The sequence below is a fragment of the Ascaphus truei genome, unplaced genomic scaffold (assembly GCF_040206685.1).
Source record: "Ascaphus truei isolate aAscTru1 unplaced genomic scaffold, aAscTru1.hap1 HAP1_SCAFFOLD_1143, whole genome shotgun sequence".
Taxonomy (NCBI): Eukaryota; Metazoa; Chordata; class Amphibia; order Anura; family Ascaphidae; genus Ascaphus; species Ascaphus truei.
The window spans coordinates 43,385-67,313 of NW_027454010.1; the positions used below are offsets into that span (position 1 = coordinate 43,385).

At 43.3% G+C, this 23,929-nt stretch overlaps 2 long non-coding RNA genes across 3 annotated transcripts; both read right to left on the bottom strand.

The window, feature by feature from the left end:
- Positions 1–1,876: 1,876 nt before the first annotated feature.
- On the bottom strand, positions 1,877–15,990 carry LOC142475307 (uncharacterized). The gene is made up of 7 exons (XR_012790868.1): positions 15,764–15,990; positions 14,210–14,321; positions 10,504–10,621; positions 9,451–9,515; positions 7,774–7,884; positions 4,339–4,448; positions 1,877–2,970 (listed from the first exon to the last, which is right to left on the bottom strand). It is a non-coding gene; the product is annotated as an uncharacterized LOC142475307 (long non-coding RNA).
- A 3,030-nt stretch (positions 15,991–19,020) lies between these two features.
- Positions 19,021–23,505, bottom strand: LOC142475308 (uncharacterized). Of its 2 annotated transcripts, XR_012790870.1 has the most exons (4): positions 23,392–23,505; positions 22,276–22,371; positions 20,740–20,843; positions 19,021–19,508 (listed from the first exon to the last, which is right to left on the bottom strand). It is a non-coding gene; the product is annotated as an uncharacterized LOC142475308 (long non-coding RNA). The 2 variants fall into 2 exon arrangements; XR_012790869.1 differs by lacking the exon at positions 23,392–23,505 and having other exon boundaries at positions 22,276–22,558.
- Positions 23,506–23,929: the final 424 nt, after the last annotated feature.

The following is a 23,929-nucleotide window of genomic DNA, read 5'->3' on the forward strand; positions in this document are numbered from 1 at the left end:
ATACAATGTCCTTCAAAAGAGCTAAAATCACTGGGTCAAGTTCAACGTCAATTAGCGGGGAAATAAACTGTTTTAGGGCACCTAGGGATAAAATTCTTTTTGCCCCTAGTTCCTAAGCGTCCCCCCACTCGACCACCACCGGGTCCCCGAATCCTGGACCCCCGATAAGGGTCGAACCAGATAGAGCGGGTCGAGCCATAGGCTTTGCCGGCGGCGGCAGAAACGGCTCAGAAAAATGACTAAGTGAGAAATGCTGAATTTTAGGAATCCATATCTCCGGTTCCGGAGGGTTCAGCGGATCAGGGTTTGGGGTATCTTTAGCCACTGCTCCGGCATCGCTGCAGAACCATCCTTGACCCGCTTGGACCAACCCGACGGAGTATGGACCCCCTTGAAGTTCGGGACTTTTCCCATAAACTTCAATGGCAGAAAACCCCCATTGACTTCAATGGCGGCGATTTACCATTGAAAGTCTATGGCGGAGCTGCCCGTTGTTTTCAATGGGGATTTAGTGAAAAGCTGAGATTTCTTTTTCAATGGAGATTTTTGTATTAAAATGATTTAATGTGCATTGGTGTAACTCCGGTTTCTTAGGTCGTAGCAAGTCGCTTTTTGGACCATATGGTGTCCCAGTTCTGGCAATGCGAACTGGGAAGTTTGGACCTGCTAAACCTAACGGAACCGGATATTTTAATACGTTTATGTTTTATGCTTAATAGTGTATCTTAAGGTATGGACAAAGACCCAGAAGAGATCCTTTTGGGCCATAAGGTAGCAGATGGCCCTGGGGACGCCGCTATGTCTAGGATTTAAGTGCTGTTCAAAGAGTTTTATCACCCTCACTGTTTATCCGAAGCCCAAACCAGGGCAGGTCTTAAGTGTTCCAGTTAACACCTTTCAACAAAGGTTTTCCTGCCAGAACTCCAAATGGTAGACTGTCTGGCATTCCTGACGTAAATGTGGGGCTTCAGAAATGAGACCCCCAGAGTTCTACTGCGCATGTGCCAACTAGCAGGGGGGCATGGGTCAGAATGCTTTCCCACGTTAGTGAGTGGCTGGAGGTAATTGTAAACCAATCCCCTGTGCTTAAGGTTAAGAATAGAAGGAGAATGGTTTATAAACTGCTGTCCACCCATATATCCTTTGTCTTCGTTTGCTGATATGGTTACCTGATATCACCTGAATGATTTCCTCACTGCTGAAAGAAATGCTACATCATACTTCTCATTCCCCAACCCTTAAGTAAGTGTACTTCTTGTTCGTTACTGTATTATCTGTTGTGTTCACCTATATTCTAAGGAATAAATACAATTTATTATATCTTAAGCCTCGTCCAGTTCAAACCCAATTATTTTTGTGTAATATTAATAAGCCTGTGGAAGCTATCGTCACAAGGAGGTATTATAGTGTGTATTGTGGGGAGAATTAGTGTGTGTGTTGTTTGGGAGTGATATTCGGGAGGATTGTGTGTGCAGAAGGAAGAATGAGTGAGGGGGGAGTAAGGGAGCAGGATTGAATGAGAGGGGGTCATTGAGTGATAGCGGGGAGGGGAGGGAAGAGTGAGGGGAGTGGGTGTAGGAGGGAGCAGTGCAAGAGACCGTCGGGGGCAGAATACATGGTGAGAAGGGAGGCTGCCTAGAAGCATAAAAATCTACTTCACCGCTGTTCTGTACTCTCTTCAATACTCTGTGTTACAGATCTCTCTGGCAAGAAATGGGGTCCAATGGCAAAGACTGCTCTAAATAAGATAGTATAAATGAACACAGAGAGAAATTCCAAAGAGTAACCCAAGAAAATACAAGTGAAATCTAATCGTAAGGTAATTAGTCCCATTAAGTGAAATACATAAAGGAATAGTCCATAAAAAAGCACAAAGGAAAAAAATAGGAGTACTTTATTGTGATGTTACATTTCAGAGAATATAAAATTATAGGAAAACAATTCCACTTTGTTCAGAAAACCAGAAAGTCTTGGTCCCAGGTGGATTGAATTTTTATTGCAAATAAGTTCCTTAATACACAAGTAAAGAATATAGTTACTTATTCTATTCTCTACTGTAAGACGTGCCACATTGCCCAATATTTGGGTACAGTGCCCAGATTGTGACCATGCACTACAGAGGTGAGATTCCCCCAACTCCAATTTGCTACACACTCCAAGAGAGATTATTGTGATCAGAGGTGGAATGAGAGGGGTGAGAAGGGTCGCTGCCCAGGGAGTAGCCTGACAGGGGGTACAGAAATCTCTTTTGGTGCATATATTGCGGAGCTGCATTGATTGACTTGTCAATCAGCTCTGCTGCCTATCCCATTGACATCATGATCCGGCACTGTGATCAGCTGCAGCGCTGACCCAGGTGTGTTAGTGCAGCACTTTACAGGGAGGGAACAGAGGTTGTGGATGACAGATGCTGGGGATAGGCCATGAGTACGGGCCAGAGTAAGGTGGAGACTTTCTGTACTCTGCATACAGGACACTGCATGCATGACAGTGTCTGTGTGTGTGTGTGTGTGTGTGTGTGTGTGTGTGTATTCCAAGTGTCAGTGTGCATAAGTAAGTGTGCTCTGTAAGTATGCCTGTGTGGCAGGTATAGGGGGGTGGTTCAGCTGGAGGAACTTATCCAGGCACAAAAGCACATAGATGCCCCAGATTATACCACCCCAAATGCTGATAATATCCTGCTGCACTTTACAGAAGATGATGCAGATGTCAGTGGGTGGTGGGTTCATTAAATCCATCCATCATATCATAGCCACACTGTGCATATGATGTACTGAATCAATCACAGGAAGACATCTCCATGGTAGGGGTAGAAGTTAACAGAATATGTCCAGCACTGTGGTGTGTAGCCCATAAATAATAATTGTGCACATTACAGAACATACTTGCAACTGCAAGATCATTTTGCTGCTTGTAGTGTTTGCTCTTGTCCTGTGCAGTGTTGTCGTAGATCCGTCTCTTCAGTGTTCACTGCAATAAAAGTAAGACATTGCATTAATATTACAGAAGTTTGGGAGCTGAAATCCCACTATGCTGCAGACATTTTCCCTTTGCATAAGATTCTTGTGATTATATCTCAATGATGATCAATAACAACTACATCATAACACAGCCGCTCAATACAAAATATGTATTTGCTATCAATGGTCATGGAGGCCAAACGTCACACAATGTACAGATATACTGCTGCGGCCGAGTTTATTCGAGCATTTGCCCGTTCTTGGCCGCAGCAGTAACCTGGCACGCGCCGGAGGGTGCCGGGCGCACGCCGAAGCAGCGGAGCGCCCTCCGATCGGGGCTTTCTCCCTTCCGCTGCCGGGTCCGTCGGGTCCCCCGGAACCCCCTGCCGCTGTCCCCCACATCGCGGGACACCAGTGCTCCCTCGGGGAGCCCTGGACGCACGTGCAGGGGGCGCAGGCACCCGATGACGCGTGACCGTGCATCGGTGATGCGCGGCACGCTGAGGGAGTGCGGCTAGCACGCCGGGGCATCCCCCGGCTTGCGGTGCTAGCCGTGCTTCAATAAAACGTGTCGGTAGTGTAGCAAGGATTATTTCTTCCTCTGGTGCATTATGATGGGATGTGTTGTAAGATTCTGCATTATTAGCATCACTGAATCTTTTGGAAACTGAGTAATATTCTATGTTTTAATGCAATATTATGGATGATCAGCCGGTAAAATAAAGCTTACTGTATCTGTAGCCATGCTCTACCCATGATGTGCTGAATCAATGACTGCAGAGTGATTCAGAGTGGTAAACATGACTGGAACTCATCTCTGAATAGAGGACAGAACAGCAGTGCAGAGTAGGAGGTGAATGTATCTCAAATGGAAGACTTAGTAGCTGTGTGGGGAGTAGACAGTACAGACTGATCAAATAAATAGTTAAAGGAGTATCTTCAACATTACTTGGCTTTGTTATCAACATTGAAGTTTCTCTTGTTTTTTCTGTTCTTTAAATCACTACTACTGATGCCATGTGTAACCTGTACTGAGAGATATACTCTACTGGCCTAGATGAAACCATATGATGCAAACAGGATTCATCCCACTCCAGATTCATATGATTGCACCACTTCAACCTTTAATAAAACACATAGAACTACAGCAGTGCGCTACTGCACATGTTCTTGTTATGAATGGTAGTAGATGTGGTCCTTGGGTCAATACTTCATACAGCAGCCACACTCTACTCATGATGTATTGAATCAACAAAAACCTGCATGGTACAGATCACAGGAAGGGTAGAGTAGAGGGGAATATGTCCAATGCGAAACCCTTAGCAGCTGGATTGTGTGGAGTCAACAAAACGACAAATACTAAATGAGAAATATACACATTGCTTATCTGTCTCTGTGTAGTCATTTTCCTCCTCTTCAACTGTCTTTCAAAATTTCTCTTCTGACAGAAAAGAAACACATGGCTTCAATATTCACTGTTCTTCCCTCCTGAAATAAAAGTTAAGCATTGCATGGTTATGATCATACATACAATGAACCTTGCGCCAAACCATGTGATCCAAAGTAAATCCACCTCCCTCCCATAGCTGTGTTCCTTCTAGAGCTTCTACCACACAAGTCATTAATGTTCGTGACACTGTACTGCAGTCACAGTCTGCACACAAAGTACTGAATCAATTACATCACACTGAAAAGGCAGTCTACATGATGCAATAGTTAACCATAATAACTCTGTCATGCAAATGACAGGAAAACCTATATGTATATCATTAGGGGAGAGGGGAAAAATAATTAAAAAATAAGTGCGACAAATAAAAACAGATTATAGGAAAGTAAATCCTTGCCCTGGGAACTTTACAATCTAATAGAAATGTTAGAAGACTTAAAGAGAGGCAGCAGTTGGGGGAAGAAGTGCAGTAGATGACAATGCTTGTCCTTAATGGTGGGTACAATTAGTAGAAAGCACATCTTGGGAACAATAGTTGTTAGCAGTGACTGTGGGTGTGGGACAGTAGCCACGAGTCAAAGTTTTTGAAATGCTTGATTTAAGTCGTGAATTTTAAGATTGGTCTTACATGTGGGTGGAAGAGGTTATGTTGGCATATACTGAGTGTGAGGAAGTTTCACATGTACGGTGCAGTGATGGAAAATGGTTTCAGGCAAGTGAGAGAACAGTAGAGGTGAAAGAAGTTTACAGGAGACAGTTATGGTTATAGTGCAAGAGACAAGCAAGGGCATAACGAGAGATCAAAGATGATATGCAAGAAGGAGCAGATTAATGGAGAGCCTTAACAAAAAGGTAAGGAGGAGAACTTTGTAGGTGATACAAAAACTTGATGGGATGCCAGGACAGGGATTTAAGGAGATGAGCAGAAACTGTTGTGGAAGAAAGTGAGATAATTCAAGCAGCAGAGTTTTGCATAGGAGAAAGTTGTGAAGCATGGAGGCCTGTTAGTAGTATGTTAAAATAACCTATAGGATAACAGTATACATTGGAGTTTTAGCAGTAGGTTGAGAGGGGAAAGGGAAGATCTTGGCAATATTACAGAGAAAGAGGCAACACATTTTACCCATAGCCGTGCATGTGAATGGAGATGGAATTGAAGAGCCAAATGTTACTCCTATGCAACATGTTTGATGACAAGATAGATGGTAGTACTGTTTACTGTGATGGAGAAAGGGGATAATATGAGCCCAGTTTTAGACATTAAGTTTAAGGCAGTGGAGTGCCATCCATGAGCATATAGCCAGGAGACAACCCAAGAGTAGGGACTGGATTGCAGGAGTGAGAACAGGGGTGGATAGATTTGTGTGTGTATCATCCGCATAGAGATTATATCTAAGGCCAAAAGCATTGATGAAGTCACCAAATGATAGTATGTAGAGAGAAAGAGAGATCTCAGAACAGAGACCTGATGTATACCCACAGACAGATCAATAGAAGACGAAGACATGTTAGCAACAGAGATGGAGAATGTGTGACAGGAAAGTTATGATGAAAACCAGGATAGAACTTTGTTACTGATACCAAGAGAGAGTTTAGAATATGAAGGAGGAGAGTGATTGAGAGCATCAAACGCAGCCGATAGATCAAGTAGGATTAGTAGGGAAAAACCTTGGGAATTAGCTTTAAGCACAGTCTGTAGAACGTGCTGTACGAAAGGCAGGTTGTAAAGGATCCAGGAGGGCATGTGATTTAAGAATGTTGACACTAGCAATTAGAAGGCAAACAGCATGAGGGATACAGAGCGGTAGTTAGTAAGGCACATAGGGTGTAGTTTGTTTCTGACAAAAGGGTGACCGCTACAGGCTTAAAGTAAGAGGGCAAAAATCCAGAGAATAGGGAGAAATTGAAGATGTGGGTGAGAGTGGGGACTAAGAGATGCAGTAAGGTGTGAGGGGATACGATCTAGAGGGCATGTGGTAGAGGGAGAATAGAAGATGATTAGCTTCCAGCTCTGTAAGAGAAGAAAAGGAGTCAAGTGCAGAAGGAGATTTGGGTAGAAGGAGAGAAGGGGGAAGGGACAGAAGGAATCTCCTTTTGGGTGGCATCCTCCTTGCCTCTGAAGTAGTCAAATGCTTGAGGAGAAGTGAAGGAAGGATGGCAAGTGGGAGGAGAAGGTCAGTGGAGGGAGTCAAATACAGAGAAAAAAACAGCGTAAATTAAATTTGAGTGTTGATGAGTGTGGAAAAAAGTAGTGTATTTAGCCCTAGAGAGCAGCTTTATACAGGACAGGAGACATTTTTACTGTAGAAAAATCAAACAAAGTGTGAGATTTCCTCCGTAGGTATTAAGAACAGCGAGTGGAAGTGTGATGAGTGTGTTTGGGAATTTAGCCAAAGGTGTGGGTTAGAGGGATGAGTGTGTCAGAGCCTATAGGGGGCATATAGATAGGAGGATAGCATTGTAAGAGTTAATAAGATTGTTAGTTTAAGCAGAAAGAGAGAGAGAGAAGAGAGAAGAGAGGTTAGAGTAGATGTCAGAGGAGAGTTTAATTAAGCAGAGGCAAATCAGTGGGACAGGTAAGATGCGGTGAGGGGAATGACTGATTGTGACTGATGAGAGCAGAAGAGGTTATGTACAACTAGAGCCTTGTTAGTAAGAGTGGACATTCCAGAGGGCACAGGAGAAGGGAAGAGAAAAGTAAGGAAAGGAATGTGGATTACATTAGATAGGTTAACACTCTTAGTAGGGAGGCCTGATGTGTATATGAGCCGGTCCAAGATTATAAGAGATATCCCCCAACATCAGCGAGCATAGAAGGAGACACAGAGATAGGTGTAGAGAGAGACAGAGATAGGGATATGTAGAGAGAGAAGGGCATCAAGAGAATGAGACAGATAGGCGTAGAGAGAGGAGACATAGAGAGAGGGGGCTTTGAGAGGGGGCGTAGAGAATGAGGGAAGGTGGAAGAGAATAGGATGTGCAGGAGAGCATTTCATTGAGCAGTGCAGAAATAGCTGCAATAGAGGTCTGTACAAATGGTGCTTTGTGTAGACACATGCAAAGGTAGGGGAAGGAAAGTGTATAGAACATGTGGATAAAAGCAGGAGTGTGGAAGTTAGAGAAATTAGAAAAGTTTTACAGAGCAGTGAGGAAACAGTAAACAGAAAGAACAAGAGAGAGGTTACATTGGGATGACGTGCTGTGGTAGAGAGAAAAACTAGGAGAGAGCCTCCAGATATTAGAGGACATGAATTGAGAGAGCAAATGTATAAATCAAAACCGGAGGGGGAGGTATAGCACGAAAGCTTTAGTATAGCACGAAAGCACAGCAGTTGATGAAGATTATAGTCTTAAAGTTGCGTGTACCTGTCAGGGCACTCAAGAAGGTCAATGCTCACAAGTGCAGAGTTCATGAAGAAATGCTGAATCCAGTTCCCCTCCAATTTAATTTTAATATAACTTTTTCATTCTTCATTACTGCAAAAAGCAAACAAAACAAAACCACATTGCATTACTATTTTCAAAATGGATTGAATGACATATTCAACAGTAACTGTGTGATGCCAATATTGCCTTCTCACTCGTAGGCCAGTACGGTCAGGTACCCAGTACTGATAAAACAATAAGTGCCCGTACTAAGTACCAATATGAATTATAAGGAAATGTAAAATCTCCAGGTCTCTCTCCATCTCTGCAACAGATATATGGATAAGCCCATATTAAGGCATCACGTGACCGGAGCCGTCACTGACTGGGTATACGCAAAGATGCAGGGAGATGCAAAGAAAGGGAGGGAGAGAGACAGGGAGAAGATGGGAAACGGAGGGAGGCACGGATGGCAGGCCTCTCTCTTTCACTGGTGCATGCAAGGAGCTGGTCCCAACATCCACAAAGTGTGTGTGTATTATTGGTTGTGTTTTATGGCGGTAGGAGGATAGTGTGTATATTGTGTGTGTGTGGGAGTATTATATTGTGTGTAGGGTATTATAGTGTGTATATTATGTTGAGGTGCAGAGGAGAGTGTTAGATTGGGTATCTTGTGTTAGGGGGTATTGTGTATATTGTGTTTAAGACTATAATATTATTGGGGAGATTATTATTGAGGAGGTATTAAAGTGTGTATTGTGGGGAGTATTAGTGTATGTATTATTTGTGGGTGACAGATGCTGTGGGTAGGCCAAGAGTACGGGCCAGACTAAGGTGGAGACTTTCTGTACTCTGCATACAGGACTCTACATGCACTGCAGAGGTGAAATTCCCCCAACTCCAATTTGCTACACTCTCCAAGAGAGAATATTGTGATCAGAGGTGGAAGATGAGCAGGGTCACTGCCCAGGGAGTAGCCTGTCAGGGGGCATGGAAATCTCTTTTGGTGCGTATGTTGCCACGTGGCATTGATTGACCGGTCAATTAGCACTGCTTCCTATCACAGTGACATGATCCGGTGCTGTGATCGGTTGCAGCGCTGACCAAGGTGTGTTAGTGCAGCAATTTACAGGGAGGGAACAGAGGTTGTGGGTGACAGATGCTGGGGGTAGGCCAAGAGTACGGGCCAGAGCAAGGTGGAGATATTCTGTACTCTGCATGCCCATCCTGCATGCCCAGGACTCTGCATGCATGCCAGTGGCTGTGGGGTGTGTGTGTGTAGGTATGCCAAGTGTCAGTGTGCATAAGTAAGTGTGCTGTGTGTGTAAGTAAGTTTGCCTGTGTGGCAGGAGGTGTAGGGGGGTGGGTGGCGGGGGGCGGTTCAGCTGGAGGACTTTACCCAGCACAAAAGCACATAGATGCCTCTGATTATATCACCCCAAATGCTGATAATATCCTGCTGTAGATGCACTTTACAGAAGATGATACAGATGTCATCAGTGTTTGGTGGGTTCATTAAATCAATCCATCATATAATAGCCACACTGTGCATATGATGTACTGAATCAGTAACACCAATCACAGGAAGACATCTCCATGGTAGGGGTAGTGTTGAAGTTAACAAAATATGTCCAGCACTGTGGTGTGGAGCCCATACATAATAATTGTGCACATTACCAGAACAACATTGTCAACTGCATGATCATTTTGCTGTTGTAGTAGATCCGTCTCTTCGGTGTTCACTGCAATAAAAGTAAGACATTGCCTTAATATTACAGAAGTTTGGGGGCTGAAATCCCACTATGCTAATGACAGTTTCCCTTTGCATAAGATTCTTGTGATTATATCTCAATGATGATCAATAACAACTACATCATAACACAGCTGCTCTATACAGAATATGTATTTGCCATCAATGGTCATGGAGGCAATATGTCACACAATGTACATATATAGCAAGGATTATTTCTTCCTCTGGTGTATTATTATGGGAGGGTGAGATTCTGCATTATCAGCATCAGGAAATCTGTAGGAAACTGAGTGATATTCTATTTTTTGATGCAATATTAGGGTAAAATAAAGCTTGCTGTATCTATAGCCATGCTCTACCCATGATGTGCTGAATCAATGACTGCAGAGCGATTTAGAGTGGTAAACATGACTTGAACTCATCTCTGAATAGAGGGTAGCACAGTAGTGCAGAGTAGAAGGTGAATGTATCTCAAATGGAAACCCTTAGCAGCTGTGTGGGGAGTAGACAGTACAGACTGACCAAGTAAATAGTAAAAAGTAGTAACTTCAACATTACTTGGTTTTGTTCTCCACTCCTGTTTTTCTGTTCTTTAAATCACTAATACTGATGCCATATGTAACCTGTACTGAGAGGTATATACTCTACTGGCCTAGATCAAATTAAATGATGCAAACAGGATCCCTCCCACTCAAGATTCATATGATTGCACCACCTCAACCTTTCATAGCAATAACATAGAACTGCAGCAGTGCGCTACTGCACATGTTCTTGTTATGAATGGTAGTAGATGTGGTCCTTGGGTCAGTACTTCATACTGTAGCCACACTCTATTCATGATGTATTGAATCAACAAAAATCTGCATGGTACAGATCACAGGAAGGGGTGGAGTAGAGGTGAATATGTCCAATGCGAAACCCTTAGCAGCCGGATTTTTTGGAGTCAATAAAACGACAAATACTAAATGAGAAATATACACATTGCTTATCTGTCTCTGTGTAGTCATTTTCCTCCTCTTCAACTGTCCTTCAATTTTCTATTTTGCAAGAAAATGAACACATGGCTTCAATATTCACTTCTGTTCTGCAGTCTTTCCTCTTGAAATAAAAAAGTTAAGCATTGCATTATTATTATTATAATTATTATTGACGATACATACAATGAACCTTGCTCCAAACCATGTGATACAAAGCAAATCCACCTCCCTCCCACAGCTGTGCTCCTTCTAGAGCTTCTATCACACAAGTTATTCATGTCAGTGAAACTGTACTGCAGTCCCGGTCTGCACACAATCTACTGAATCAATGACATCACACTGTGTCACACAATGTCATGCTAACGACAGGAAACAATCTTTGTATATATCTTTGTATATATAATAATAATAATAATAATAATAATAAAAAAAATAAGACAGGACAGACACTCCTACATTGCAATCAATAGAAAATAACTGGGACAGGCACTTCAAGGATGCATACGGTCCCGGATAAACTGTAGCTACCTATACACGTGTGCCTTGTCTCTAGACTCTGCATATATCTCTATTTATATACCACCCATTGTGTACTCAGCGCTTTACAAGAGAGACCAAAAAGTACAGGAAATTATTATACAATAAGTTCAACAAACAAAAACAGACAATAGGAAAGTAAATCCCTGTCCTGGGTAGTTTACAATCTAAGAGAAATGTAAGGAGACTTACAGAGAGACAACAGGTGGGGGAACAAGTGCAGTAGATGACAATGCTTGTCCTTAATGGTGGGTACTGTAGTATAAAGCACTTCTTGGGAACAATAGTTAGTGACTGAATGAGTGACAGTAGCAACGAGTAAAAGCTATAGAAATGCTTCATTTAAGTTGTGAATTTTAAGGTTGATCTTAAATGTGGGTGGAAGAGGGTATGTTGGCATATACTGAGTGTGTGTGAGTTTCACAGGTAAATTGATGGGAAAGGGTTTCAGGCAAGAGAGCGAGTGCGCAGTAGAGGTGTAAGAAGTATAATGGAGACAGTTATTAGTAGAGCTTAGGAGACGAGGAAGGGCATAACGAGACCAAAGATGATATGTAGGAAGGAGCAGATGAATAGAGAATAGTGTTGGACTGGGTCCTCAACTATAAAAAAATGGGTAACGGGTACCCGGCCAAAATGAAAGGTTCTACCCGGTCGGGTACACGGTTTGGCACTTACCTTCCGGGTGGCAGTGACATCTAGGATCAGCAGCAGTCCTGTGACGGTGGCAGCATCTGTGGTGTCTTCAGCTGGCGGGGGAGCTGCAGGCTCACAGACACAGCTTACCTGCTTCGGTGCTGTGGAAGTGATTCCTGCAGCTCCCCCCGCCAGGTGAAGACACCTCTGATGCTGCCAACATCAGAGGACTGCTGCTGCTGATCCTAGATGTCTTAGGAAAGGTAAGTATAAAAGATTATTTCCAGCTGCCCTGACATTACCCGACGCCGGGTATTACCCGACGCCGGGTATTACCCGGCCAAGTCCACTTCTCAGTGGCCGGTTTCGAGTAATGTCCGGGTAGCTGGAAATGTGTCGGGTAACGCCGGGTACTCGGTACACCACTAATAGAGAACCTTAACAAAAAGGTAAGGAGGAGAACTTTGTAGGTGATCTGAAACTTGATGGGAAGCAAGGAGAGGGATTTAAGGAGGAGGAGGAGATGAGCAGATACTGTTGTGGGAGAAAGGGAAATTATTCAAGCAGCAGAGTTTTGGATAGATTGCAAGTGAGAAAGTTGTGAAGCAGGGAGCCCTGTTAGCAGTATGTTAACCCATACGATAAGGGCATGCATTGGCGTTTTAGCAGTAGATTGACAGAGAAAAGGGCAAATCTTGGAAATATTACAGAGAAAGAATCAACAAACTTTAGCCAGTGTCGTGAATGAAGATGGAAAGGGAAGAGTCAAATGTTACTCCTAGGCAATGTGCTTTCATGACAGGATGATGGTAGTACTGTTTACTGCGATGGAGAAAGGTGATATTAGGCCAGATTTAGGGGGAAATATGAGGAGCTCAGTTTTAGACATTAGGTTTAAGGCAGAAGAGTGTCATCCATGGAGGATATAGCCAGGAGGCCACCCGAAACTAGGAACTAAATTGCAGGAGTGACGGTAGGGTGGATAGGTGTGTGTATCATCTGCATAGAGATGATATCAAGGGCCAAAATAGTTGATAAGGTCAACTAGTGATAGTATGTAGTGAGAGAGGTCCCAGAACAGAGTCCTGAGGTATACCAACAGACAAAACAACAGGAGACAAAGACACGTTAGCAACAGAGATGGAGAATGTGTGATGGAGAAGTATGATGAAAACCAGGATATAAGTTTGCTGCGGATACGAAGAAAGAGTTTAGAATATGAATGAGAAGAGTGATTGACAGTATCAAAAGCAGAAGAGAGATCAAGCAGGATTAGTAAGTAAAATGGACCTTGGGAATTTTCTTTATGTACATAATTGGTTACATTGGGAAAGGCAGATTGTGAAGGGCCCAGAGGAGCATGTGATTTAAGAATGTTGATCAAACGGGAGATCACAAGACGTTCTAGCAATTAGGAGGCAAATGGTAGGACGGATACAGGGCGATAGTTAGAAATTCACACAAGGTCAAGGTTATTTTTGAGAATAGGGGTGACCACTGCATGCTTAAAAGGAAGAGTTGAAAGAGCCAAAGGATATGGAGGAATTGAAGATGTGGGTGAGAGTGAGAATATAGGATTGAGAGGGCATGTGGTAGAGGGAGAAGAGAAGATCAGGTTCCAGCTTTGTGACAGGAGAAAAGGAGTCAAGAGTGCAATGAGATCTAGATAGAAAAAGAGAGAGGGGGAAGGGAGAGAACGAATCTACTTGTGGATGGCATCCACCTTGCCTCAAGTGAGCAAAGGCTTGAGGAGAAATAAAGGATGGATGTTAAGTGGGAGGAGAAAGTCAGTGGTGGGACTCAAATACATAGAAGACAGTGTGAATGAAATTGGAGTGTTGATGAGTGAGGAAAAAGTAGTGTTTGACCTTAAAAAAAGGAGCAGAGTTTTACAGAACAGGACAAAGGTTTAGTGTAGAAAATCAGACTGTGAGATTTCCTCCATAGGTGTTAAGAGCAGCAGTGTGATGTGATGAAGTGTGATGAGAGCGTGCTTGTGAATTAAACCAATGCATGGGTTAGGCTGCGTCTATAGTAAGCACGCAACAGAAGGCAAAGTTAGCGCATGCCTGTCGCTCCAGCAATCCCTGCACTGAGGTCCGAGGCGACGGGGAGGCCCTGCATCGCTCGCACGCACTGTGGACGACCAAGCGTGTGCCCATGACAATCACGGCCTTAGAGGGATGAGTGTGTCAGAGCCTAGAAGGGGCATATAGATGATGGAGGAGGAGGGAGGAGGAGATGATAGCATTGTAAGAGTTAACAAGATAGATAGTTTAAGCAGAAAGTGAGGAGAGGTTAGAGATAAGGGTAGATGTCAGAGGAGAGAGTTCAATTAAGCTGAGGTATCGAGTAGGACAGGGGTGAGGGGAATGAGAAGTGGTGGACATTCCAGAGGGCACGTGAGAAGGGAAGAGTAAAGTGAGACAAGGAATGTGGATTACATTAGATGGGTTAATACGCTTAGCAGGGAGGTGGAGAGAGAGGCAAGAGGCAGAGGGTGGTGTAGGGGTAGAGGAAGAGATGTTGCATGTACCTTGTCAGAACATTAAAGAACGTCAATTCACACTGGTACAGAGTTGATGATGAAATGCTGAATCCAGTTCACGTCCAATTCAATTTTAACAGAACTTTTTCATTCTTCATTACTGCAAAAAAAAAAGTAAAAAACAATGCATTACTATTTTCAAAATGGATTGAATTCCCCCACCAATGACTATGTGTTACCAATATATCCCTCTCAGTCCCACTGCAGCATATACTGTACCAGTGTGAAAGTAGGAAGGTACACAGTACCGGTAAAACAATACGTGCCGGTACTATGCACCATATGAATTATAAGGGGATGTAAATCTCCCAGTCTCTCTCCATATCCGCAACAGAGCGGGCTCCGGTCAGTGGCATGGATGCCCATATATGGGTATGCTCATATTTGGGCATCCCATGTCACTGACCGGAGCCGGCTCTGAGTATAGGGATATATGCGGAGACGCAGAGGTGCAAGGAAATGGGAGGAGGCACGGTGAGAAACAGGGAGAGACCACAGGAAGATAGAGGGCAACAACTTCCACAAGGTACTTGTATGGGTATAATTGTTTGTATTTTGTGCAGAGGGGGTAATTTCAGATAAAATACAATTCTCCACCCTCTACGAAACAATTCCACTTTGTTCAGTAAGCCAGAAAGTCTTGGTCCCATGTGGACTGAATTTAATGCAAATAAGGTCCTTAATACACAAGTAAAGAATAAAGTTACTTATTCTCTACTGTAAGAAGTGCCACATTGCCCACTATTTGGGTCCTGTGCCCAGATTGTGACCATGCATGGCAGAGGTGAGATTCCCCCAACTCCAATTTGCTACACTCTCCAAGAGAGATAATTGTGATCAGAGGTGGAACTAGGGGAGGGTGTGAGCAGGGTCACTGCCCAGGGAGTAACCTGACTGGGGGCACGGAAATCTCATTTAGTGCATATGTTGCGGCACTGCATTGATTGACCGGTCAATCTGCACTGCTGCCTGTCACAGTGACATCCTGATCGGGCACTGTGATCAGCTATAGCACTGACCCAGGTGAGATAGTTCAGCACTTTACAAGGAGGGAACAGATGTTGTGGGTGACAGATGCTGGAGGTAGGCCAAGACTGTTGGCCAGAGTAACGTGGAGACTTACTGCACTCTGCATGCCCATCCTCTCCCTGACATCAGGGGAAGGAAGTGGCCCTGGGGTGTGTGTAGGTATGCCAGATGTCAGTGTATGCATAAGTAAGTATGCCTGTGTAGTGGGAGGTGTAGGGGCGTTAAGCTGGAGGACTTAAAACAGGCACAAAAGCACATAGATACCTCTGATTATACCGCACCAAATGCTGATAATATCATGCTGTAGCTGCACTTTACAGAAGATGATGCAGATGTCATCATTGGTTGGTGGGTTCATTAAATCAATCCATCATATCATAACCACACTGTGCATATGATGTACTGAATCAGTAACACCAGGAAGACATCTCCATGTTAGGAGTAGAGTTGAAGTTAACAGAATATGTCCAGCACTGTGGTGTGTAGCCCATAAATAATAATTGTGCACATTACCAGAACAACATACTGTCAACTGCAAGATCATTTTGCTGCTTGTAGCGTATGCTCATCCTGTACAGTGTTGTAGTAGATCCGTCTCTTCAGTGTTCACTGCAACAAAAGTAAGACATTGCATTAATATTACAGACGTTTGGGGGCTGAAATCTCACTTCGCTGCGGACAATTTCCCTTTGCATAAGATTCTTGTGATTATGTCAATGATGATCAATAACTGCATCATAACACAGCCGCTCTATACAGAAGATGTACTTGCTCTCAATGGTCATGGAGGTAATACGTCACACAATGTACAGATATAGCAAGGATTATTTCTCCCACTGGTGCATTATGGCATTATGATGGGAAATGTTGTGAGATTCTGCATTATCAGCATCACTGAATCTTTTGGAAATTAAGTGATATTCTATGTTTTAATGCAATATTATGGATGATCAGCCGGTAAAATAATAATAGCTTGCTGTATCTGTAGCCATGCTCTACCCATGATGTGCTGAACCAATGACTGCAGAGAGATTCAGAGTGCTAAACATGACTGGAACGCATCTCTGAATAATGGGCAGCAAAGCAGTGCAGAATAGGAGGTGAAAGTATTTAAAATGGAAGATCCTTAGCAGCTGTGTGGGGAGTAGACAGTACAGACTGACCAAGTAAATGGTAAAAGGAGTAACTTCAACATTACTTGGCTTTGTTCTCCACATTGAAGCTTTCCTCCTCTTTAAATCACTAATACTGATGCCATGTGTAACCTGTACTGAAAGTTATATAATCTACTGGCCTAGATGAAACCATATGATGCAAACAGGATCCATCCCACTCCAGATTCATAGAATTGAACCACCTCAACCTTTCATAACAATCACATAGAACTGCAGCTGTGCGCTACTGCACATGTTCTTGTTATGAATGGTAGTAGATGTGGTCCTTGGGTCTTTACTTCATACTGTAGCCACCCTCTACTCATGATGTATTGAATCAACGAAAACTTGCATGGTTCAGATCACAGGAAGGGGTAGAGTAGAGATGAAAATATTCAATGTGAAACCCGTAGCAGCCGGATTGTGTGGAGTCAATAAAACGACAAATACTAAATGGTAAATGAGAAATATACACATTGCTTATCTGTCTCTGTGTAGTAATTTTCCTTCTCTTCAACTGTCCTTCAAATTTTCTCTTTTGCAAGAAAAGGAACACATGGCTTCAATATTCACTTCTGTTCTGCAGTCATCCCTCCTGAAATAAAAGTTAAGCATTGCATTGTTATTATGATAATACATACAATAAACCTTGCTCCAAACCATTTGATGCAAAGCAAATCCACCTCCCACCCACAGCTGTGCTCCTTCTAGAGCATGCATGTCAAACTCCAGTCCTCGAGGGTCCCAAACAGGCCAGGTTTTCAGTAGGGATATCCTGAAAACCTGGCCTGTTTGCTGCCCTCGAGGACTGGAGTTTGACATCCTTGTTCTTGAGCTTCTACCACGCAAGTCATCCATGTGAGTGACACTGTACTGCAGTCCTGGTCTGCACACAATCTACTGAATCAATGACATCACACTGTAAAGGCAATCTACAAGATGTATTAGTTGTCCACACTTCCGAAATGTTACTTTTATGTCCAAATCACTTATTCCCATGACCTGATATTTGTATTTGTTATTTATAGGATTGTCACAAAGAGTTGATGAGGTCACCAAATGATAGTATGTAGAGAGAAAGAGAGATCTCAGAACAGAGCCCTGATGTATACCCACAGACAGATCAATAGAAGACGAAGACATGTTAGCAACAGAGATGGAGAATGTGTGACAGGAAAGTTATGATGAAAACCAGGATAGAACTGTGTTACGGATACCAAGAGAGAGTTTAGAATATGAAGGAGGAGAGTGATTGAGAGCATCAAACGCAGCAGATAGATCAAGTAGGATTAGTAGGGAAAAGTGACCTTGGGAATTTGCTTTAAGCACAGTCTGTAGAACGAGCTGTACGAAAGGCAGGTTGTAAAGGATCCAGGAGGGCATGTGATTTAAGAATGTTGACATTCTAGCAATTAGGAGACAAACAGCAGGAGGGATACAGGGCGGTAGTTAGTAAGGCACATAGGGTGTAGGTTGTTTCTGAGAAAAGGGTGACCACTACAGGCTTAAAGTAAGAGGGTAAAGAGCCAGAGAATAGGGAGGAATTGAAGATGTGGGTGAGAGTGGGGACTAAGAGATGCAGTAAGGTGTGAGGGGATACGATCTAGAGGGCATGTGGTAGAGGGAGAAGAGAAGATGATTAGCTTCCAGCTCTGTAAGAGAAGAAAAGGAGTCAAATGCAGAAGGAGAATTAGGTAGAAGGAGAGAAGGGGGAAGGGACAGAAGGAATCTCCTTGTGGGTGGCATCCACCTTGCCTCTGAAGTAGTCAAATGCTTGAGGAGAAGTGAAGGAAGGATGGCAAGTGTGAGGAGAAGGTTAGTGGAGGGAGTCAAATACAGGGGAAAAAAGACAGCGTAAATTAAATTTGAGTGTTGATGAATGTGAAAAAAAAGTAGTGTGGTTTGGCCCCAGAGAGCAGCTTTATACAGGACTGGAGACATTTTTACTGTAGAAAAATCAAATATCAATTGTGTGATTTCCTTCATAGGCATTAAGAACAGCGAGTGGAAGTGTGATGAACATGTTTGGGAATTTAGCCAAGGGTGTGGGCTAGAGGGACAAGTGTGTCAGAGCCTAGAGGGGGCATATAGATAGGAGGATAGCATTGTAAGAGTTAATAAGATTGTTAGTTTAAGCGGAAAGAGAGAGAGAGCAGAGAGGTTAGAGTAGATGTCAGAGGAGAGTTTAATTAAGCAGAGGCAAATCAGTGGGACAGGTAAGATGGGGTGAGGGGAATGACTGATTGTGAATGATGAGAGCAGAAGAGGTCATGTACAACTAGAGCCTTGTTAGTCAGAGAACGGACATTCCAGATGGCATAGGAGAAGGGAAGAGAAAAGTAAGGAAAGGAATGTGGATTACATTAGATAGGTTAACACTCTAAGCAGGGAGGCAGAGGCAGGGAGGCCCGATGTGTATATGAGCAGGTTCAAGATTATAAGAGATATCCCACACATCAGCAAACATAGAAGGAGACACAGAGATAGGTGTAGAGAGAGACAGAGATAGCTCTATGTAGAGAGAGAGGGACGTAGAGAAAATGAGACAGATAGGCGCAGAGAGAGGGGGCGCAGAGAGAGGAGGCGCCAAAAGAGGGGGCGCAGAGAGAGGGGGCACAGAGAATAGGATATTAAAGAGTGCTTTTCATTGAGCAGTGCAGAAATAGCTGCAATAGAGGTCTGTACAAATGGTGCAGTGTGTAGACACATGCAAAGGTAGGGGAAGGAAAGAGGAGAACATGTGGATAAAAGCAGGAGTGTGGAAGTTAGAGAAATTAGAAAAGTTTAACAGAGGAGTGAGGAAACAGCAAGCAGAAAGAACAAGAGAGAGGTTACATTGGGATGACGTTCTGTGGTAAAGAGAAAATGCTAGGAGAGAGCTTTCAAATATTAGAGGACATGAATTGAGGGAGCAAATGTATAAATCAAAACCTGAGGGGGAGGTATAGCACGAAAGCTTGCACAGCAGATTATAGTCTTAATGTTGCGTGTACCTGTCAGGGTATTCAAGAAGTTAAATTCTCACAAGTGCAGAGTTCATGATGAAATGCTGAATCTAGTCCCCCTCCAATTTAATTTTAATATAACTTTTCCATTCTTCATTACTGCAAAAAGCAAACAAAACAAAACCACATTGCATTACTATTTTCAAAATGGATTGAATGGCATATTCAACAGTGACTGTGTGATGCCAATATTCCCCACTCACTCGTAGTGAAGCACATATTGTACTAGTGTTGAAAGTAGGCCGGTAGAGTCAGGTACGCAGTACTGATAAAACAATAAGTGCCCGTCGTAAGTACCAGCTCCGCAACAGTGCGGGCATCACATTAGTGATGTGGATGAACATATATGGATAAGCCCATATTAAGGCATCACGTGACCAGAGCCGTCACTGACTGGGTATACGTAAAGACGCAGGGAGATGCAAGGAAAGGGAGGGAGAGAGACAGGGAGAAGATGTGAAACGGAGGAAGGCACGGATGGAGGGAGTTCTTCCGAGCTTCTGCGGGCCTCTCTCTTTCACTGGTGCATGCCGGGAGCTGGTCCCAACATCCACAAAGTGTGTGTGTATTATTGGTTGTATTTTATGGGGGTAGGAGGGTAGTGTGTATATTGTGTGTGTGGGAGTATTATATTGTGTGTAGAGGTGCAGAGGAGAGTACTAGATTGTGTATCTTGTGTAAGGGTGTTGTGTATATTGTGTTTGGAGCTATAATATTATTGGGGAGATTAGTATTGAGGAGGTATTATAGTGTGTATTGTGGGGAGTATTAGTGTGTGTATTGTTTGTGGGTGACAGATGCTGGGGGTATGCAGCAATCCCTGCACTGAGGTCCGAGGCGGCTCTGCATCGCTCGCACACACTGTGGATGACCAAGCATGTGCCCATGATAATCATGGCCTTAGAGGGATGAGTGTGTCAGAGCCTAGAAGGGGCATATATATGATGGAGGAGGGAGGAGGAGGAGGGAGGAGGAGGAGATGATAGCATTGTAAAAGTTAACAAGATAGTTAGTTTAAGCAGAAAGTGAGGAGAGGTAAGAGATAAGGGTAGATGTCAGAGGAGAGAGTTCAATTAAGCTGAGGTATCGAGTAGGACAGGGGTGAGGGGAATGAGAGGTGGTGGATGATGAGAGCAGAAGAGGTCATGTACAAATAGACCTTGTTAGTCAGAGAGCAGTCATTCCAGAGGGCACGTGAGAAGTGAAGAGTAAAGTGAGACATGGAATGTGGATTACATTAGATGGGTTAATACGCTTAGCAGGGAGGTGGAGAGAGAGAGGCAAGAGGCAGAGAGTGGTGCAGGGGTTGAGGAAGAGATGTTGCATGTACCTTATCAGAACATTAAAGAACATCAATTCACACTGGTGCAGAGTTGATGATGAATCCAGTTCACCTCCAATTCAATTTTAACAGAAATGTTTCATTCTTCATTACTGAAAAAAAAGAAAAGTAAAAAACATTTTATTACTATTTTCAAAATGGATTGAATTCCCCCAACAATGACTATGTGTTACCAATATATCCCTCTCAGTCCCACTGCAGCATATACTGTACCAGTGTGAAAGTAGGAAGGTACACAGTACCGGTAAAACAATACGTGCCGGTACTATGCACCATATGAATTATAAGGGGATGTAAATCTCCCAGTCTCTCTCCATATCCGCAACAGAGCGGGCTCCGGTCAGTGGCATGGATGCCCATATATGGGTATGCTCATATTTGGGCATCCCATGTCACTGACCGGAGCCGGCTCTGAGTATAGGGACGCAGAGGTGCAAGGAAATGGGAGGAGGCACGGTGAGAAACAGGGAGAGACCACAGGAAGATAGAGGGCAACAACTTCCACAAGGTACTTGTATGGGTATAATTGTTTGTATTTTGTGCAGAGGGGGTAATTTCAGATAAAATACAATTCTCCACCCTCTACGAAACAATTCCACTTTGTTCAGTAAGCCAGAAAGTCTTGGTCCCATGTGGACTGAATTTAATGCAAATAAGGTCCTTAATACACAAGTAAAGAATAAAGTTACTTATTCTCTACTGTAAGAAGTGCCACATTGCCCACTATTTGGGTCCTGTGCCCAGATTGTGACCATGCATGGCAGAGGTGAGATTCCCCCAACTCCAATTTGCTACACTCTCCAAGAGAGATAATTGTGATCAGAGGTGGAACTAGGGGAGGGTGTGAGCAGGGTCACTGCCCAGGGAGTAACCTGACTGGGGGCACGGAAATCTCATTTAGTGCATATGTTGCGGCACTGCATTGATTGACCGGTCAATCTGCACTGCTGCCTGTCACAGTGACATCCTGATCGGGCACTGTGATCAGCTATAGCACTGACCCAGGTGAGATAGTTCAGCACTTTACAAGGAGGGAACAGATGTTGTGGGTGACAGATGCTGGGGGTAGGCCAAGACTGTTGGCCAGAGTAACGTGGAGACTTACTGCACTCTGCATGCCCATCCTCTCCCTGACATCAGGGGAAGGAAGTGGCCCTGGGGTGTGTGTAGGTATGCCAGATGTCAGTGTATGCATAAGTAAGTATGCCTGTGTAGTGGGAGGTGTAGGGGCGTTAAGCTGGAGGACTTAAAACAGGCACAAAAGCACATAGATACCTCTGATTATACCGCACCAAATGCTGATAATATCATGCTGTAGCTGCACTTTACAGAAGATGATGCAGATGTCATCATTGGTTGGTGGGTTCATTAAATCAATCCATCATATCATAACCACACTGTGCATATGATGTACTGAATCAGTAACACCAGGAAGACATCTCCATGTTAGGAGTAGAGTTGAAGTTAACAGAATATGTCCAGCACTGTGGTGTGTACCCCATAAATAATAATTGTGCACATTACCAGAACAACATACTGTCAACTGCAAGATCATTTTGCTGCTTGTAGCGTATGCTCATCCTGTACAGTGTTGTAGTAGATCCGTCTCTTCAGTGTTCACTGCAACAAAAGTAAGACATTGCATTAATATTACAGACGTTTGGGGGCTGAAATCTCACTTCGCTGCGGACAATTTCCCTTTGCATAAGATTCTTGTGATTATGTCAATGATGATCAATAACTGCATCATAACACAGCCGCTCTATACAGAAGATGTACTTGCTCTCATTGGTCATGGAGGTAATACGTCACACAATGTACAGATATAGCAAGGATTATTTCTCCCACTTGTGCATTATGGCATTATGATGGGAAATGTTGTGAGATTCTGCATTATCAGCATCACTGAATCTTTTGGAAATTAAGTGATATTCTATGTTTTAATGCAATATTATGGATGATCAGCCGGTAAAATAATAATAGCTTGCTGTATCTGTAGCCATGCTCTACCCATGATGTGCTGAACCAATGACTGCAGAGAGATTCAGAGTGCTAAACATGACTGGAACGCATCTCTGAATAATGGGCAGCAAAGCAGTGCAGAATAGGAGGTGAAAGTATTTAAAATGGAAGATCCTTAGCAGCTGTGTGGAGAGTAGACAGTACAGACTGACCAAGTAAATGGTAAAAGGAGTAACTTCAACATTACTTGGCTTTGTTCTCCACATTGAAGCTTTCCTCCTCTTTAAATCACTAATACTGATGCCATGTGTAACATGTACTGAGAGTTATATAATCTACTGGCCTAGATGAAACCATATGATGCAAACAGGATCCATCCCACTCCAGATTCATAGAATTGAACCACCTCAACCTTTCATAACAATCACATAGAACTGCAGCTGTGCGCTACTGCACATGTTCTTGTTATGAATGGTAGTAGATGTGGTCCTTGGGTCTTTACTTCATACTGTAGCCACCCTCTACTCATGATGTATTGAATCAACGAAAACTTGCATGGTTCAGATCACAGGAAGGGGTAGAGTAGAGATGAAAATATTCAATGTGAAACCCGTAGCAGCCGGATTGTGTGGAGTCAATAAAACGACAAATACTAAATGGTAAATGAGAAATATACACATTGCTTATCTGTCTCTGTGTAGTAATTTTCCTTCTCTTCAACTGTCCTTCAAATTTTCTCTTTTGCAAGAAAAGGAACACATGGCTTCAATATTCACTTCTGTTCTGCAGTCATCCCTCCTGAAATAAAAGTTAAGCATTGCATTGTTATTATGATAATACATACAATAAACCTTGCTCCAAACCATTTGATGCAAAGCAAATCCACCTCCCACCCACAGCTGTGCTCCTTCTAGAGCATGCATGTCAAACTCCAGTCCTCGAGGGTCCCAAACAGGCCAGGTTTTCAGTAGGGATATCCTGAAAACCTGGCCTGTTTGCTGCCCTCGAGGACTGGAGTTTGACATCCTTGTTCTTGAGCTTCTACCACGCAAGTCATCCATGTGAGTGACACTGTACTGCAGTCCTGGTCTGCACACACTCTACTGAATCAATGACATCACACTGTAAAGGCAATCTACAAGATGTATTAGTTGTCCACACTTCCGAAATGTTACTTTTATGTCCAAATCACTTATTCCCATGACCTGATATTTGT